Below are 19,371 nucleotides of genomic sequence, written 5' to 3'. Positions count from 1 at the left end.
TGTTGCATATGGGGCAATTGGACTATCTAGGTTAGGTAACGGGCATTGGACTATCTAGGTTACCTAGCGGGAACTTGGACTATGTAGGTTACCTAGCGGGCACTTGGACTATCTAGGTAAACGAACGTGCACTTGGACTATGTAGGTAAGCTAGAGAACAATTGGACAGTCTGGGTTACCTAGCGGGCACTTGGACTATGTAGGTTACAGAGCGGGCACTTGGATTATCTAGTTTACCTAACAGGAACTTGGAACATCTAGGTTACCTAGCGGGCACTTGGACTATCTAGGTTAACCAACGGGCACTTGGACTATGTAGGTAACCTAGCGGGCACTTGGACTGTCTAGGTTACTTAGCGGGCACTTTGACTACATAGGTTAACGAACGGGCACTTGGACTATGTAGGTTACCTTGCGGGCACTTGGACTATGTAGGATCCCTATCGGACATTTGGACTACTTAGGTTAAATAGCGGGCACTTTGACTATCTAGGTTAACGAACGGGCACTTGGACTATGTAGGTTACCTAGCGGGCACTTGGACTATGTAGGATACCTATCAGACATTTGGACTACTTAGGTTAAATAGCGGGCACTTTGACTATCTAGGTTAACTAGCAGGCACTTGGACTATCTAGGCCAACTAGCGGGCCCTTGTACTATGTAGGTTAACTAGCGGGCACTTGGACTACCTAGGTTAACTAGCGGACCTTGGACTATGTAGGTTAACAAGCGGGCCCTTGCACTATGTAGGTTAGCTAGCGGGCCCATGGATTATGTAGGTTTACTAGCAGGCACTTGGACTATCTAGGTTAACTAGCGGGCACTTGGACTATGTAGTATCCCTAGCGGGCATTTGGACTATTTAGGTTACCAAGCGGGAACTTGGACTATGTAGGTTACCTAGCGGGCACTTGGACTATCTAGGTTACCTAGCAGGCACTTTGACTATCTAGGTTAACTAACGGGCACTTGGACAATGTAGGTTGCCTAGCGGGCACTTGGATTATGTAGGTTCCCTATCCGGCACTTGGATTATGTTGGTTCCCTATCGGGCACTTGGACTATGTAGGTTAACTAGCGGGCACTTGAACTGTCTAGGTAACCTAGAGGGCACTTGGACTATCTAGGTTAAAGAACGGGCACTTGGACTATGTAGGTAACCTAGCGGGCACTTGGACTGTCTAGGTTACCTAGCGGGCACATGGACTATGTACGTCCCCTAGTGGGCTCTTGGAATATCTAGGTTAACTAACGGGCACTAGGACTATCTAGGTTAACTAGCGGGCACTTGGACTATCTAGGTTACCTAGCAGGCACTTGGATTATGAAGGATCCCTAGCGGGCACTTGGACTATGTAGGTTACCTAGTGGGCACTTGGACTATCTAAGTTAACGAACGGGCACTTGGAATATGCAGGTAACCTAGCGGGCACTTGGAGTGTCTAGGTTACCTAGCGGGCACTTGGACTTCTAGGTTAACGAACGGGCACTTGGACTATGTAGGTTACAGAGCGGGCACTTGGATTATCTAGTTTAGCTAACAGGAACTTGGAACATCTAGGTTACCTAGCGGGCACTTGGACTATCTAGGTTAACCAACGGGCACTTGGACTATGTAGGTAACCTAGCGGGCACTTGGACTGTCTAGGTTACTTAGCGGGCACTTTGACTACATAGGTTAACGAACGGGCACTTGGACTATGTAGGTTACCTAGCGGGCACTTGGACTATGTAGGATCCCTATCGGACATTTGGACTACTTAGGTTAACTAGCGGGCACTTTGACTATCTAGGTTAACTAGCAGGCACTTGGACTATCTAGGCCAACAAGCGGGCCCTTGTACTATGTAGGTTAACCTGCGGGCACTTGGACTACCTAGGTTAACTAGCGGACCTTGGACTATGTAGGTTAACAAGCGGGCCCTTGCACTATGTAGGTTAACTAGCGGGCCCATGGATTATGTAGGTTTACTAGCAGGCACTTGGACTATCTAGGTTAACTAGCGGGCACTTGGACTATGTAGTTTCCCTAGCGGGCATTTGGACTATTTAGGTTACCAAGCGGGAACTTGGACTATGTAGGTTACCTAGCGGGCACTTGGACTATCTAGGTTACCTAGCAGGCACTTTGACTATCTAGGTTAACTAACGGGCACTTGGACAATGTAGGTTGCCTAGCGGGCACTTGGACTATGTAGGTTCCCTAGCGGGCACTTGGATTATGTAGGTTCCCTATCGGGCACTTGGATTATGTTGTTTCCCTATCGGGCACTTGGACTATGTAGGTTAACTAGTGGGCACTTGAACTGTCTAGGTAACCTAGCGGGCACTTGGACTATCTAGGTTAAAGAACGGGCACTTGGACTATGTAGGTAACCTAGCGGGCACTTGGACTGTCTAGGTTACCTAGCGGGCACTTGGACTATGTACGTCCCCTAGTGGGCTCTTGGAATATCTAGGTTAACTAACGGGCACTAGGACTATCTAGGTTAACTAGCGGGCACTTGGACTATCTAGGTTACCTAGCAGGCACTTGGATTATGAAGGATCCCTAGCGGGCACTTGGACTATGTAGGTTACCTAGTGGGCACTTGGACTATCTAAGTTAACGAACTGGCACTTGGAATATGCAGGTAACCTAGCGGGCACATGGAGTGTCTAGGTTACCTAGCGGGCACTTGGACTTCTAGGTTAACGAACGGGCACTTGGACTATGTAGGTTGCTTAGCGGGCATTTGGACTATCTAGGTTACCTAACGGGCACTTTGACTATCTAGGTTACATAGCGGGCACTTGGACTATGTAGGTTAACTAGCGAGCACTTGGACTCTAGGTTACCTAGCAGGCACTTGGACTATCTAGGTTACCTAGCGAACCCTTGGACTATGTAGGTTTCCTAGCGGGCACTTGGACTATCTAGGTTAACGTACGGGCACTTGGAATATGTAGGTTACCTAGCGGGCACTTGGACAGTCTAGGTTACCTAGCGGGCACTTGGACTATCTAGGTTAACGAACGGGCACTTGGACTATGTAGGTAACCTAGTGGACACTTGGACAGTCTAGGTTACCTAGCGGGCAATTGGACTATCTAGGTTAAGGAACGGGCACTTGGACTAACTAGGTTACCTAGCGGCACTTGGACTATGTAAGTTACCTAGCGGGCACTTGGACTATCTAGGTTAACTAGCGGACCTTGGACTATGTAGGTTAACTAGTGGGCACTTGGACTATGTAAGTACCCTAGTGGGCACTTGGACTATCTAGGTTAACTAACGGGCACTAGGACTATTTAGGTTAACTAGTGGGCACTTGGACTATCTAGGTTACCTAGCAGGCACTTGGATTATGAAGGATCCCTAGCGGGCACTTGGACTATCTAGGTTACCTAGCGGGCACATGGACTATGTAGGTTAACTAGCAGACACTTGAACGATCTAGGTTAACTAGCGGGCCCTTGCACTATGTAGGTTAACTAGTGGGCACTTGGACTATGTAAGTCCCCCAGCGGGCCCTTGCACTATGTAGGTTAACTAGCGGGCCCATGGATTATGTAGGTTTACTAGCAGGCACTTGGACAATCTAGGTTATCTAGCAGGCACTTGGACTATGTAGTTTCCCTAGAGGGCATTTGGACTATGTAGGTTACCATCAGGAACTTGGACTATGTATGTTACCTAGCGGGCAGTTGGACTATCTAGGTTACCTAACAGGCACTTTGACAGTCTAGGTTAACTAACGGGCACTTGGACTATGTAGGTTGCCTAGCGGGCAATTGGATTATGTAGGTGGCCTAGCGGGCACTTGGATTATGTAGGTTCCCTATCGGGCACTTCTATTATGTAGGTTCCCTATCGGGCACTTTGACTATGTAGTTTAACTAGCGAGCACTTGGACTGTCTAGGTAACCTAGCGGGCACATGGACTATCTAGGTTAAAGAACGGCACTTGGACTATGTAGGTAACCTAGTGGACACTTGGACAGTCTAGGTTACCTAGCGGGCAATTGGACTATCTAGGTTAAGGAACGGGCACTTGGACTATCTAGGTTACCTAGCGGCACATGGACTATCTAGGTTAACTAGGGGACCTTGGACTATCTAGGTTAACTAGTGGACACTTGGACTATGTAAGCCCCTAGTGGGCACTTGGACTATCTAGGTTAACTGACGGGCACTAGGACTATCTAGGTTAACTAGTGGGCACTTGGACTATCTAGGTTACCTAGCAGGCACTTGGATTATGAAGGATCCCTAGCGGGCACTTGGACTATCTAGGTTACCTAGCGGGCACGTGGATTCTGTAGGATAACTAGCAGACACTTGCACGATCTAGGTTAACTAGCGGGCCCTTGCACTATGTAGGTTAACTAGCGGGCCCATGGATTATGTAGGTTTACTAGCAGGCACTTGGACTATCTAGGTTAACTAGCGGGCACTTGGACTATGTAGTTTCCCTAGCGGGCACTTGGACTATTTAGGTTACCATCGGGAACTTGTACTATGTAGGTTACCTAGCGGGCACTTGGACTATCTAGGTTACCTAGCAGGCACTTTGACTATCTAGGTTAACTAACGGGCACTTGGACTATGTAGGTAGCCTAACGGGCACTTGGACTATGTAGGTTGCCTAGCGTGCACTTGGATTATGTAGGTTCCCTATCGGGCACTTGGATTATGTAGGTTCCCTAACGGGCACTTGGACTATGTAGGTTAACTAGCGGGCACTTGGACTGTCTAGGTAACCTAGCGGGCACATGGACTTTCTAGGTTAAAGAACGGGCACTTGGACTATCTAGGTTACCTAGCGGCACATGGACTATCTAGGTTAACTAGGGGACCTTGGACTATCTAGGTTACCTAGCGGGCACTTGGACTATGTACGTCCCCTAGTGGGCTCTTGGACTATCTAGGTTAACTAACGGGCACTAGGACTATCTAGGTTAACTAGCGGGCACTTGGACTATCTAGGTTACCTAGCAGGCACTTGGATTATTAAGGATCCCTAGCGGGCACTTGGACTATGTAGGTTACCTAGTGGGCACTTGGACTATCTAAGTTAACGAACGGGCACTTGGAATATGCAGGTAACCTAGCGGGCACTTGGAGTGTCTAGGTTACCTAGCGGGCACTTGGACTTCTAGGTTAACGAACGGGCACTTGGACTATGTAGGTTGCTTAGCGGGCATTTGGACTATCTAGGTTAGGTAACGGGCACTTTGAGTATCTAGGTTACCTAGTGGGAACTTGGACAATGTAAGTTACCTAGCGGGCACTTGGACTATCTAGGTTACCTAACGGGGCCTTTGACTATCTAGGCTACATAGCGGGCACTTGGACTATGTAGGTTAACTAGCGAGCACTTGGACTCTAGGTTACCTAGCAGGCACTTGGACTATCTAGGTTACCTAGCGAACCCTTGGACTATGTAGGTTTCCTAGCGGGCACTTGGACTATCTAGGTTAACGTACGGGCACTTGGAATATGTAGGTAACCTAGCGGGCACTTGGACAGTCTAGGTTACCTAGCGGGCACTTGGACTATCTAGGTTAACGAACGGGCACTTGGACTATGTAGGTAACCTAGTGGACACTTGGACAGTCTAGGTTACCTAGCGGGCAATTGGACTATCTAAGTTAAGGAACGGGCACTTGGACTATCTAGGTTACCTAGCGGCACTTGGACTATGTAAGTTACCTAGCGGGCACTTGGACTATCTAGGTTAACTAGCGGACCTTGTACTATGTAGGTTAAGTAGTGGGTACTTGGACTATGTAAGTCCCCTAGTGGGCACTTGGACTATCTAGGTTAACTAATGGGCACTAGGACTATTTAGGTTAACTAGTGGGCACTTGGACTATCTAGGTTACCTAGCAGGCACTTGGATTATGAAGGATCCCTAGCGGGCACTTGGACTATCTAGGTTACCTAGCGGGCACGTGGACTATGTAGGTTAACTAGCAGACACTTGAACGATCTAGGTTAACTAGCGGGCCCTTGCACTATGTAGGTTAACTAGCGGGCCCATGGATTATGTAGCTTTACTAGCAGGCACTTGGACTATCTAGGTCAACTAGCGGGCACTTGGACTATGTAGTTTCCCTAGCGGGCACGTGGACTATTTAGGTTACCATCGGCAACTTGGACTATGTAGGTTACCTAGCGGGCATTTGGACTATCTAGGTTACCTAGCAGGCACTTTGACTATCTAGGTTAACTAACGGGCACTTGGACTATGTAGGTTCCCTAACGGGCACTTGGATTTTGTAGGTTGCCTAGCGGGCACTTGGATTATGTAGGTTCTCTATCGGGCACTTGGATTATGTAGGTTCCCTATCGGGCACTTGGACTATGTAGCTTAACTAGCGGGCACTTGGACTGTCTGGGTAACCTAGCGGGCACTTGGACTATCTAGGTTAAAGAACGGGCACTTGGACTATGTAGTTAACCTAGCGGGCACTTGGACTGTCTAGGTTACCTAGCGGGAACTTTGACTATCTAGGTTAACGAACGGGCACTTGTATTATGTAGGTTACCTAGCGGGCACTTGGACTATGTAGGATCCCTATCGGACATTTGGACTACTTAGGTTAACTAGCAGGCACTTGGACTATCTAGGCCAACTAGCGGGCCCTTGTACTATGTAGGTTAACTAGCGTGCACTTGGACTACCTAGGTTAAGTAGCGGACCTTGGACTATGTAGGTTAACAAGCGGGCCCTTGCACTCTGTAGGTTAACTAGCGGGACCATGGATTATGTAGGTTTACTAGCAGGCACTTGGACTATCTAGGTTAACTAGAGGGCACTTGGACTATGTAGTTTCCCTAGCGGGCATTTGGACTATTTAGGTTACCAAGCGGAAACTTGGACTATGTAGGTTACCTAGCGGGCACTTGGACTATCTAGGTTACCTAGCAGGCACTTTGACTATCTAGGTTAACTAACGGGCACTTGGACTATGTAGGTTGCCTAGCGGGCACTTGGACTATGTAGGTTCCCTAGCGGGCACTTGGACTATGTTGGTGAACTAGCTGGCACTTGAACTGTCTAGGTAACCTTGCGGGCACTTGGACTATCTAGGTTAAAGAACGGGCACTTGGACTATGTAGGTAACCTAGCGGGCACTTGGACTGTCTAGGTTACCTAGCGGGAACTTTGACTATCTAGGTTAACGAATGGGCACTTGGACTATGTAGGTTACCTAGCGGGCACGTGGACTATGTAAGATCCCTATCGGACATTTGTACTACTTAGGTTAACTAGCAGGCTCTTTGACTATCTAGGTCAACTAGCGGACCTTGGACTATGTAGGTTAACTAGCGGGCACTTGGACTATCTAGGTTTCCTAGCAGGCACTTGGACTATGTACATACCCTAGCGAGCACTTGGATTATCTAGGTTTCCTAGCAGGCACTTGGACTATATACATACCCTAGCGAGCACTTGGACTATCTAGGTTACCTAGCGGGCACGTGGACTATGTACGTCTCCTAGTGGGCAATTGGACTATCTAGGTTAACTAACGGGCACTAGGACTATCTAGGTTAACTAGCGGCCACTTGGACTATCTAGGTTACCTAGCAGGCACTTGGATTATGAAGGATCCCTAGTGGGCACTTGGACAATCTTGTTTAACTAGCGGGTACTTGGATGATCCAGGTTAACTAGCGGGCACTTTGACTATCAAAGTTAAGAAGTGAGCTATTGGATTTTGTAGGTTAACCAGCGGGCCCTTGGACTATCTAGGTGACTTAGCGGGCACTTGGACTATATAGGTTACCTAGCGGGAACATGGACTATGTAGGTTACCTAGTGGGCACTTGGACTATCTAAGTTAACGAATGGGCACTTGGAATATGCAGGTAACCTAGCGGGCACTTGGACTGTCTAGGTTACCTAGCGGGCACTTGGACTTCTAGGTTAACGAACGGGCACTTGGACTTCTAGGTTAACGAACGGGCACTTGGACTATGTAGGTTGCTTAGCGGGCACTTGGACTATATAGGTTAGGTAACGGGCACTTGGACTATCTAGGTTACCTAGCTGGAACTTGGACAATGTAAGTTACCTAGCGGGCACTTGGACTATCTAGGTTACATAGCGGGCACTTGGACTATGTAGGTTAACTAGCGAGCAATTGGATTCTAGGTTAACTAGCGGGCACTTGGACTATCTAGGTTACCTAGCGGGCCCTTGGACTATGTAGGTTTCCTAGAGGGCACTTGGACTATCTAGGTTAAAGAATGGGCACTTGGACTATGTAGGTAACCTAGCGGGCACTTGGACAGTCTAGGTTACCTAGCGGGCACTTGCACTATCTAGGTTAACGAACGGGCACTTGGACTATGTAGGTAACTAAGCAGACACTTGGAGAGTCTAGGTTACCTAGCGGGCAATTGGACTATCTAGGTTAACAAACGGGCATTTGGACTATCTAGGTTACCTAGCGGGCACTTTGACTATGTAGGTTAACCAGCGGGCACTTGGACTATCTAGGTTACCGAACGGGCATTTGGACTATGTAGGTAACCTAGCGTGAACTTGGACAGTCTAGTTTACCTAGCGGGCACTTGGAATTCTAGGTTAACGAACGGGCACTTGGAGTATGTATGTTGCATATCGGGCAATTGGACTATCTAGGTTAGGTAACGGGCATTGGACTATCTAGGTTACCTAGGGGGCACTTGGACTATCTAGGTAAACGAACGTGCACTTGGACTATGTAGGTAACCTAGAGGACAATTGGACAGTCTGGGTTACCTAGCGGGCACTTGGATTATGTAGGTTACAGAGCGGGCACTTGGATTATCTAGTTTAGCTAACAGGAACTTGGAATATCTGGGATACCTAGCGGGCACTTGGACTATCTAGGTTAACCAACGGGCACTTGGACTATGTAGGTAACCTAGCGGGCACTTGGACTGTCTAGGTTACCTAGCGGGCACTTTGACTATCTAGGTTAACGAACGGGCACTTGGACTATGTAGGTTACCTAGCGGGCACTTGGACTATGTAGGTTGCCTAGCGAGCACTTGGACTCTGTAGGTTCCCTATCGGGCACTTGGACTATGTAGGTTCCCTATCGGGTACTTGGACTGTCTAGGTTAACTAGCGGGTAATTGGATTGTCTAGGTTACCTAGTGGACACTTGGACTATGTAGTTTAACTAGCAGGCACTTGGACTATGTAGGTTAAATAGCGGGCACTTGGACTATCTAGGTTACCTAGAGGGCACTTGGACTATGTACGTTCCCTAGCGGGCACTTGGGCTATCTACGTTACCTAGCGGACACTTGGACTATGTAGGTTAACGAACGGACACTAGAACTATGTAGGTAACCTAATGGTCACTTCGACTGTCTAGGTAACCTAGCGGGGACTTGGACTATGTAGATTAACTAGCGGGCACTTGGACTATGTAGGATCCCTATCGGACATTTGTACTACTTAGGTTAACTAGCGGGCACTTTTACTATCTAGGTTAACTAGCGGGCACTTGGACTATCTAGGTCAACTAGCGGGCCCTTGTACTATGTAGGTTAACTAGCGGGCACTTGGAGTATCTAGGTTAACTAACGGACCTTGGACTATGTAGGTTAACTAGCGGGCACTTGGACTATGTACGTCCCCTAGTGGGCACTTGGACTATCTAGGTTAACTAACGGGCACTAGGACTATTTAGGTTAACTAGGGGGCACTTGGACTATCTAGGTTACCTAGCAGGCACTTGGATTATGAAGGATCCCTAGTGGGCACTTGGACTATCTAGGTTACCTAGCAGGCACGTGGAGTATGTAGGATAACTAGCGGACACTTGCACGATCTAGGATAACTAGCGGCCCTTGCACTATGTAGGTTAACTAGCGGGCCCATGGATTACGTAGGTTTATTAGCAGGCACTTGGACTATCTAGGTTAACTAGCAGGCACTGGACTATGTAGTTTCCCTAGCGGGCATTTGGACTATTTAGGTTACCATCGGGAACTTGGACTATGTAGGATACCTAGCGGGCACTTGGACTATGTACGTCCCCTTGTGGGCACTTGGACTATCTAGGTTAACTTACGGGCACTTGGAATATGTAGGTTGTCTACCAGGCACTTGGACTATGTAGGTTCCCTAGCGGGCACTTGGATTATGTAGGTTCCCTATCGGGCACTTGGACTATGTAAGTTAACTAGCGGGCACTTGGACTGTCTAGGTAACCTAGAGGGCACTTGGACTATCTAGGTTAACGAACGGGCACTTGGACTATGTAGGTAACCTAGCGGGCACTTGGACTGTCTAGGTTACCTAGCGGGCACTTTGACTATCTAGGTTACCTAGCGGGCACTTGGACTATGTAGGTTACCTAGCGGACACATGGACGATCTAGGTTAACTAGCGGCACTTGGAATATCTAGGTTAACTAGCGGGCCCTTGCACTATGTAGGTTAACTAGCGGGAATATGGACGATCTAGGTTAACTAGCGGGTTCTTGGACTATGTAGGTTATGTAGCGGGCACTTGCACTATCTAGGTTAACTAGCTGACCTTGGACTATGTAGGTTAACTAGCGGGCACATGTACTATCTAGGTTAACTAGCGGGCACTTGCACAATGCAGGTTCCCTAGCGGGCACTTTGACTATGTAGGTTCCCTAGCGGGTACTTAGACTATATAGTTTCCCTCTGGGCACTTGGACTATCTAGGTTCCCTAACGGGCACTTGGAATATATTGGTTCCCTATCGGGCACTTGGACTATGTAGGTTCCTCAGCGGGCACTTGGACTATGTAGTTCCCGATCGGGCATTGGACATTTTAGGTTAACAAGCAGGCCCATGGACTATCTAGTTACCTGGCGGGCACTTGGACAATGTAGGTTAACTAGCGGACACTTGGACAATCTAGGTTACGTAGCGGGCACTTGAACTATGTACATACCCTAGCGGGCACTTGGACTATCTAGGTTACCTAGCAGGCACTTGGACTCTGTACGTCCCCTAGCGGGCACTTGGACTATCTAGATTAACTAGCGGGCACTTGGACGATCTAGGTTAATTAGCGGGCACTTGGACTATCTAGGTTAACTAGCGGGCACTTGGACTATCTAGATTAACTAGCGGGCCCTTGGACTATCTAGGTTTACTAGCGGGCACTCGGACTATCTAGGTTAACTAGCGGGCACTTGGACTATGTAGTTTCCCTAGCGGGCATTTGGATTAATTGGGTTACCTAGTGGGCACGTGAACTATGTAGGTTACCTAGCGGGCACTTGGACTATATAGGTTAACTAGAAGGCACTTGGACTATCAAGGTTACCTAGCGGGCCCTTGACTATGTAGGTTACCAGCGGGCACTTGGAATATCTAGGTTAACGAACGTTCACGTGGACTATGTAGGTAACCTAGCGGGCACTTGGACTGTCTAGGTTACATAGAGGGCACTTGGCCTATCTAGGTTAACGAACGGGCACTTGGACTATGTAGGTAACTTAGCAGACACTTGGAGAGTCTAGGTTACCTAGCGGGCAATTGGACTATCTAGGTTAACGAACGGGCACTTGGACTATCTAGGTTACCTAGCGGGCACTTGGACTATGTAAGTTACCTAGCGGGCACTTGGACTATTTGGTTACCTAGCGGGCACTTGGACTATGTAGGTTAACAAGCAGGCCCTTGGACTATCTAGGTTACCTGGCGGGCACTTGGACTATGTAGGTTAACTAGCGGACACTTGGACAATCTAGGTTACGTAGCGGGCACTTGAACTATGTACATACCCTTGCGGGCACTTGGAATATCTAGGTTACCTAGCAGGCACTTGGACTATGTACGTCCCCTAGTGGGCACTTGGACTATCTAGGTTAACTAGCGGGCCTTGGACGATCTAGGTTAATTAGCGGGCACTTGGACTATCTAGGTTAACTAGCGGGCACTTGGACTATCTAGATTAACTAGCGGGCCCTTGGACTATCTAGGTTTACTAGCGGGCACTCGGACTATCTAGGTTAACTAGCGGGCACTTGGACTATGTAGTTTCCCTAGCGGGCATTTGGATTAATTAGGTTACCTAGTGGGCACTTGAACTATGTAGGTTACCTAGCGGGCACTTGGACTATATAGGTTAACTAGAAGGCACTTGGACTATCAAGGTTACCTAGCGGGCCCTTGGACTATGTAGGTTACCAGCGGGCACTTGGACTATCTACGTTAACGAACGTTCACTTGGACTATGTAGGTAACCTAGCGGGCACTTGGACTGTCTAGGTTACCTAGAGGGCTCTTGGCCTATCTAGGTTAACTAACGGGCAATTGGACTATCTAGGTTACCTAGCGGGCACTTTGACTATGTACATACCCTAGCGGGCACTTGGACTATCTAGGTTCCCTAGTAGGCACTTGGACTATGTACGTCCCCTAGCGGGCACTTGGACTATCTAGGTTAACTAGCGGGCACTTGGACGATCTAGGTTAACTAGCGGACCCTTGGATTATCTAGGTTTACTAGCGGGCACTTGGACTATCTAGGTCAACTAGCGGGCACTTGGACTATGTAGTTTCTCTAGCGGGCATTTGGATTACTTAGGTTACCTAGTGGGCACTTGGACTATGTAGGTTCCCTATCGGGCATTGGACTATGTAGGTTAACAAGCAGGCCCTTGTACTATCAAGGTTACCTTGCGGGCCCTTGGACTATGTAGGTTACCAGCGGGCACTTGGACTATCTAGGTTAACGAACGTGCACTAGGACTATGTAGGTAACCTAGTGGGAACTTGGACTGTCTAGGTTACCTAGCGGGCACTTGGCCTATCTAGGTTAACGAACGGGCACTTGGACTATGTAGGTTAACTAGTGGACACTTCGACTATAGTTTAGATAACGGGCAATTGGACTATCTAGTTTACCTAGCGGGCACTTTGACTATGTAGGTTCCCTAGCGGGCACTTGGACAATTTAGGTTACCTAGCAGTCACTTTGACTATCTAGTTTAACTAACGGGCACTTGGACTATGTAGGTTGCCTAGCGAGCACTTGGACTATGTAGGTTCCCTAGCGGGCACTTGGACTATGTAGGTTCCCTATCGGGTACTTGGACTGTCTAAGTTAACTAGCTGGTAATTGGACTGTCTAGGTTACCTAGTGGGCACTTGGACTATGTAGTTTACCTAGCAGGCACTTGGACTATGTAGGTTGACTAGCGGGCACTTGGACTATCTAGGTTGCCTAGAGGGCACTTGGACTATGTACGTTCCCTAACGGGCACATGGGCTATCTACGTTACCTAGGGGGCACTTGGACTATGTAGGTTAACGATCGGGCACTTGGACTATCTAGGTTACCTAGCAGGCACTTGGATTATGAAGGATCCCTAGCGTGCACTTGGACTATCTAGGTTACCTAGCAGGCACGTGGACTATGTAGGTTAACTAGCGGACACTTGCACGATCTAGGTTAACTAACGGCCCTTGCACTATGTAGGTTAACTAGCGGGCCCATGGATTATGTAGGTTTAATAGCAGGCACTTGGACTATCTAGGTTAACTAGCAGGCACTGGACTATGTAGTTTCCCTAGCGGGCATTTGGACTACTTAGGTTACCATTGGGAACTTGGACTATGTACGTCCCCTAGTGGGCACTTGGACTATCTAGGTTAACTAACGGGCACTTGGACTATGTAGGTTAACTAGCGGGCACTTGCACTATCTAGGTAACCTAGCGGGCACTTGGACTATCTAGGTTAAAAAACGGGCACTTGGACTATGTAGGTAACCTAGCGGGCACTTGGACTGTCTAGGTTACCTAGCGGGCACTTTGACTATCTAGGTTAACGAATGGGCACTTAGCCTATGTACGTTACCTAGCGGGCACGTGGACTATGTAAGATCCCTATCGGACATTTGTACTACTTAGGTTAACTAGCGGGCACTTTGACTATCTAGGTCAACTAGCGGGCCCTTGTACTATGTAGGTTAACTAGCGCGCACTTGGACTATCTAGGTTAACTAACGGGCACTTGGACTATGTAGGTTGCCTAGCGGGCACTTGGACTATGTATGTTACCTAGCGGGCACTTGGACTATGTAAAATCCCTATCGGACATTTGTACTACTTAGGTTAACTAGCGGGCTCTTTGACTATCTAGGTCAACTAGCGGACCTTGGACTATGTAGGTTAACTAGCGGGCACTGGGACTATCTAGGTTTCCTAGCAGGCACTTGGACTATGTACATACCCTAGCGAGCACTTGGACTATCTAGGTTACCTAGCGGGCACATGGACTATGTACGTCCCCTAGTGTGCAATTGGACTATCTAGGTTAACTAACGGGCACTAGGAATATCTAGGTTAACTATCGGCCACGTGGACTATCTAGGTTACCTAGCAGCCACTTGGATTATGAAGGATCCCTAGCGGGCACTTGGACAATCTAGTTTAACTAGCGGGCACTTGGCCGATCTAGGTTAACCAGCGGGCACTTTGACTATCAAAGTTAACAAGTGAGCCATTGGATTTTGTAGGTTAACTAGCGGGCCCTTGGACTATCTAGGTGACCTAACGGGCACTTGGACTATATAGGTTACCTAGCGGGCACATGGATTATGTAGGTTACCTAGTGGGCACTTGGACTATCTAAGTTAACGAATGGGCATTTGGAATATGCAGGTAACCTAGCGGGCACTTGGACTGTCTAGGATACCTAGCGGGCACTTGGACTTCTAGGTTAACGAACGGGCACTTGGACTATGTAGGTTGCTTAGAGGGCACTTGGACTATATAGGTTAGGTAACGGGCACTTGGACTATCTAGGTTACCTAGCTGGAACTTGGACAATGTAAGTTACCTAGCGGGCACTTGGACTATCTAGGTTACCTAACGGGCACTTTGACTATCTAGGTTACATAGCGGGCACTTGGACTATGTAGGTTAACTAGCGAGCAATTGGATTCTAGGTTAACTAGCGGGCACTTGGACTATCTAGGTTACCTAGCAGGCCCGTGGACTATGTAGGTTTCCTAGCGGGCACTTGGACTATCTAGGTCAAAGAATGGGCACTTGGACTCTGTAGATAACCTAGCGGGCACTTGGACAGTCTAGGTTACCTAGCGGGCACTTGCACTATCTAGGTTAACGTACGGGCACTTGGACTATGTAGGTAACTTAGTGGACACTTGGAGAGTCTAGGTTACCTAGCGGGCAATTGGACTATCTAGGTTAACGAACGGGCACTTGGACTATCTAGGTTACCTAGCGGGCACTTGGACTATGTAAGTTACCTAGCGGGCACTTCGACTATCTAGGTTACCTAGCGGGCACTTGGACTATGTAGGTTAACTAGCGGGCACTTGGACTATCTAGGTTACAGAACGGGCATTTGGACAATGTAGGTAACCTAGCGTGAACTTGGACAGTCTAGTTTACCTAGCGGGCACTTGGACTTCTAGGTTAACGAACGGGCCCTTGGACTATTATGTTGCATATCGGGCAATTGGACTATCTAGGTTAGGTAATGGGCATTGGACTATCTAGGTTACCTAGCAGGAACTTGGACTATGTAGGTTACCTCGCGGGCACTTGGACTATCTAGGTAAACTAACGTGCACTTGGACTATGTAGGTAACCTAGCGGACAATTGGACAGTGTGGGTTACCTAGCAGGCACTTGGACTATCTAGGTTAACGAAAGGGCACTTGGACTATGTAGGTTACCTAGCGGGCACTTGTATTATCTAGTTTAGCTAACGGGAACTTGGAATATCTAGGTTAACGAACGGGCACTTGGACTATGTAGGTTACCTTGCGGGCACTTGTACTATCTAGGTTACCTAACGGGAACTTGGACTATGTAGGTTAACTAGCGGACACTCTGACGATCTAGGTTAACTAGCGGGCACTTGGAATATCTAGGTTAACTAGCGGGCCCTTGCACTATGTAGGTTAACTAGCGGGAACTTCGAATATCTAGGTTAACAAGGGCGTTCTTGGATTATGTAGGTTAACTAGCGGGCACTTGGACTATCTAGGTTAACTAGCTGACCTTGGACTATGTAGGTTAACTAGGGGGCACTTGGACTATCTAGGTTAACTAGCGGGCACTTGCACAATGCAGGTTCCCTTTTGGGCACTTTGACTATGTAGGTTCCCTAGCGGGCACTTGGACTATATAGGTTCCCTATGGGCACTTGGACTATATAGGTTCCCTAACGGGCACTTGGAATATATAGATTCCCTATCGGGCACTTGGAATATGAAGGTTCCTCAGCGGGCACTTGGACTATGTAGGTTCCCTATCGGGCATTGGACTATGTAGGTTAACAAGCAGGCCCTTGGACTATCTAGGTTACCAGGCGGGCACTTGGACTATGTAGGTTAACTAGCGGACACTTGGACAATCTAGGTTACCTAGCGGGCACTTGAACTATGTACATACCCTAGCGGGCACTTGGACTATCTAGGTTGCCTAGTAGGCACTTGGACTATGTACGTCCCCTAGCGGGCACTTGGACTATCTAGGTTAACTAGCGGGCACTTGGTCGATCTAGGTTAACTAGCGGGCCCTTGGACTATCTAGGTTTACTAGCGGGCACTTGGACTATCTAGGTCAACTAGCGGGCACTTGGACTTGTAGGTTCCCTATCGGGCATTGGACTATGTAGGTTAACAAGCAGGCCCTTGGACTATCAAGGTTACCTAGCGGGCCCTTGGACTATGTAGGTTACCAGCGGGCACTTGGACTATCTAGGTTAACGAACGTGCACTAGGACTATGTAGTTAACCTAGTGGGAACTTGGACTGTCTAGGTTACCTAGCGGGCACTTGGCCTATCTAGGTTAACGAACGGGCACTTGGACTATGTAGGTTAACTAGTGGACACTTTGACTATCTAGGTTAGATAACGTGCAATTGGACTATCTAGGTTACCTTGCGGGCACTTTGACTATGTAGGTTCCCTAGCAGGCACTTGGACAATTTAGGTTACCTAGCAGTCACTTTGACTATCTAGGTTATCTAACGGGCACTTGGACTATGTAAGTTGCCTAGCGAGCACTTGGACTATGTAGGTTCCCTAGCGGGCACTTGGACTATGTAGGTTCCCTATCGGGTACTTGGACTGTCTAGGTTAACTAGCGGGTAATTGGATTGTCTAGGTTACCTAGTGGGCACTTGGACTATGTAGTTTACCTAGCAGGCACTTGGACTATGTAGGTTAACTAGCGGGCACTTGGACTATCTAGGTTACCTAGAGGGCACTTGGACTATGTACGTTCCCTAGCGGGCACTTGGGCTATCTACGTTACCTAGCGGGCACTTGGACTATGTAGGTTAACGAACGGGCACTTGAACTATGTAGGTAACCTAATGGTCACTTCGACTGTCTAGGTTACCTAGCGGGGACATGGCCTATGTAGGTTAACTAGTGGGCACTTGGACTATGTAGGATCCCTATCGGACATTTGTACTACTTAGGTTAACTAGCGGGCACTTGGACTATCTAGGTCAACTAGCGGGCCCTTGTACTATGTAGGTTACCTAGCGGGCACTTGGACTATCTAGGTTAACTAACGGACCTTGGACTATGTAGGTTCACTAGCGGGCACTTGGACTATGTACGTCCCCTAGTGGGCACTTGGACTATCTAGGTTAACTAACGGCCACTAGGACTATCTAGGTTAACTAGCGGGCACTTGGACTATCTAGGTTACCTAGCAAGCACTTGGATTATGAAGGATCCCTAGCGGGCACTTGGACTATCTAGGTTACCTAGCAGGCCCGTGGACTATGTAGGTTTCCTAGCGGGCACTTGGACTATCTAAGTTAAAGAATGGGCACTTGGACTATGTAGGTAACCTAGCGGGCACTTGGACAGTCTAGGTTACCTAGCGGGCACTTGCACTATCTAGGTTAACGTACGGGCACTTGGACTATGTAGGTAACTTAGCGGACACTTGGAGAGTCTAGGTTACCTAGCGGGCAATTGGACTATCTAGGTTAACGAACGGGCACTTGGACTATCTAGGTTACCTAGCGGCACTTGGATTATGTAAGTTACCTAGCGGGCACTTGGACTATCTAGGTTACCTAGCGGGCACTTGGACTATGTAGGTTAACTAGCGGGTACTTTGACTGTCTAGGTTACCAAACGGGCATTTGGACTATGTAGGTAACCTAGCGTGAACTTGGACAGTCTAGTTTACCTAGCGGGCACTTGGATTCTAGGTTAACGAACGGGCACTTGGACTATTATGTTGCATATCGGGCAATTGGACTATCTAGGTTAGGTAACGGGCATTGGACTATCTAGGTTACCTAGCGGGAACTTGGACTATGTAGGTTACCTAGCGGGCACTTGGACTATCTAGGTAAACTAACGTGCAGTTGGACTATGTAGGTAACCTAGCGGACAATTGGACAGTCTGGGTTACGTAGCAGGCACTTGGACTATCTAGGTTAACGAAAGGGCACTTGGACTATGTAGGTTACCTAGCGGGCACTTGGATTATCTAGGTTAGCCAACAGGAACTTGGAATATCTAGGTTACCTAGCGGGCACTTGGACTATGTAGGTTACCTTGCGGGCACTTGTACTATCTAGGTTACCTAACGGGAACTTGGACTATGTAGGTTAACTAGCGGACACTCTGACGATCTAGGTTAACTAGCGGGCACTTGGAATATCTAGGTTAACTAGCGGGCCCTTGCACTATGTAGGTAAACTAGCGGGAACTTGGACTATCTAGGTTAACTAGCGGGTTCTTGGATTATATAGGTTAACTAGTGGGCACTTGGACTATCTAGGTTAACTAGGTGACCTTGGACTATGTAGGTTAACTAGGGGGCACTTGGACTATCTAGGTTAACTAGTCGGCACTTGCACAATGCAGGTTCCCTTTTGGGCACTTTGATTTTTGTAGGTTCCCTAGCGGGCACTTGGACTATATAGGTTCCCTATGGGCACTTGGACTATATAGGTTCCCTAACGGGCACTTGGAATATATAGATTCCCTATCGGCCACTTGGAATATGTAGGTTCCTCAGCGGGCACTTGGACTATGTAGGTTCCCTATCGGGCATTGGACTATGTAGGTTAACAAGCAGGACCTTGGCCAATCTAGGTTACCTGGCGGGCACTTGGATTATGTAGGTTAACTAGCGGACACTTGGACAATCTAGGTTACCTAGCGGGCACTTGAACTATGTACATACCCTAGCGGGCACTTGGACTATCTAGGTTGCCTAGTAGGCACTTGGACTATGTACGTCCCCTAGCGGGCACTTGGACTATATAGGTTAACTAGCGGGCACTTGGACGATCTAGGTTAACTAGTGGGCCCTTGGACTATCTAGGTTTACTAGCGGGCACTTGGACTATCTAGGTCAACTATCGGGC

Source organism: Tenrec ecaudatus, chromosome 10, assembly GCF_050624435.1.
Source record: "Tenrec ecaudatus isolate mTenEca1 chromosome 10, mTenEca1.hap1, whole genome shotgun sequence".
NCBI lineage: Eukaryota > Metazoa > Chordata > Mammalia > Afrosoricida > Tenrecidae > Tenrec > Tenrec ecaudatus.
This window is presented reverse-complemented; position numbering follows the sequence as displayed.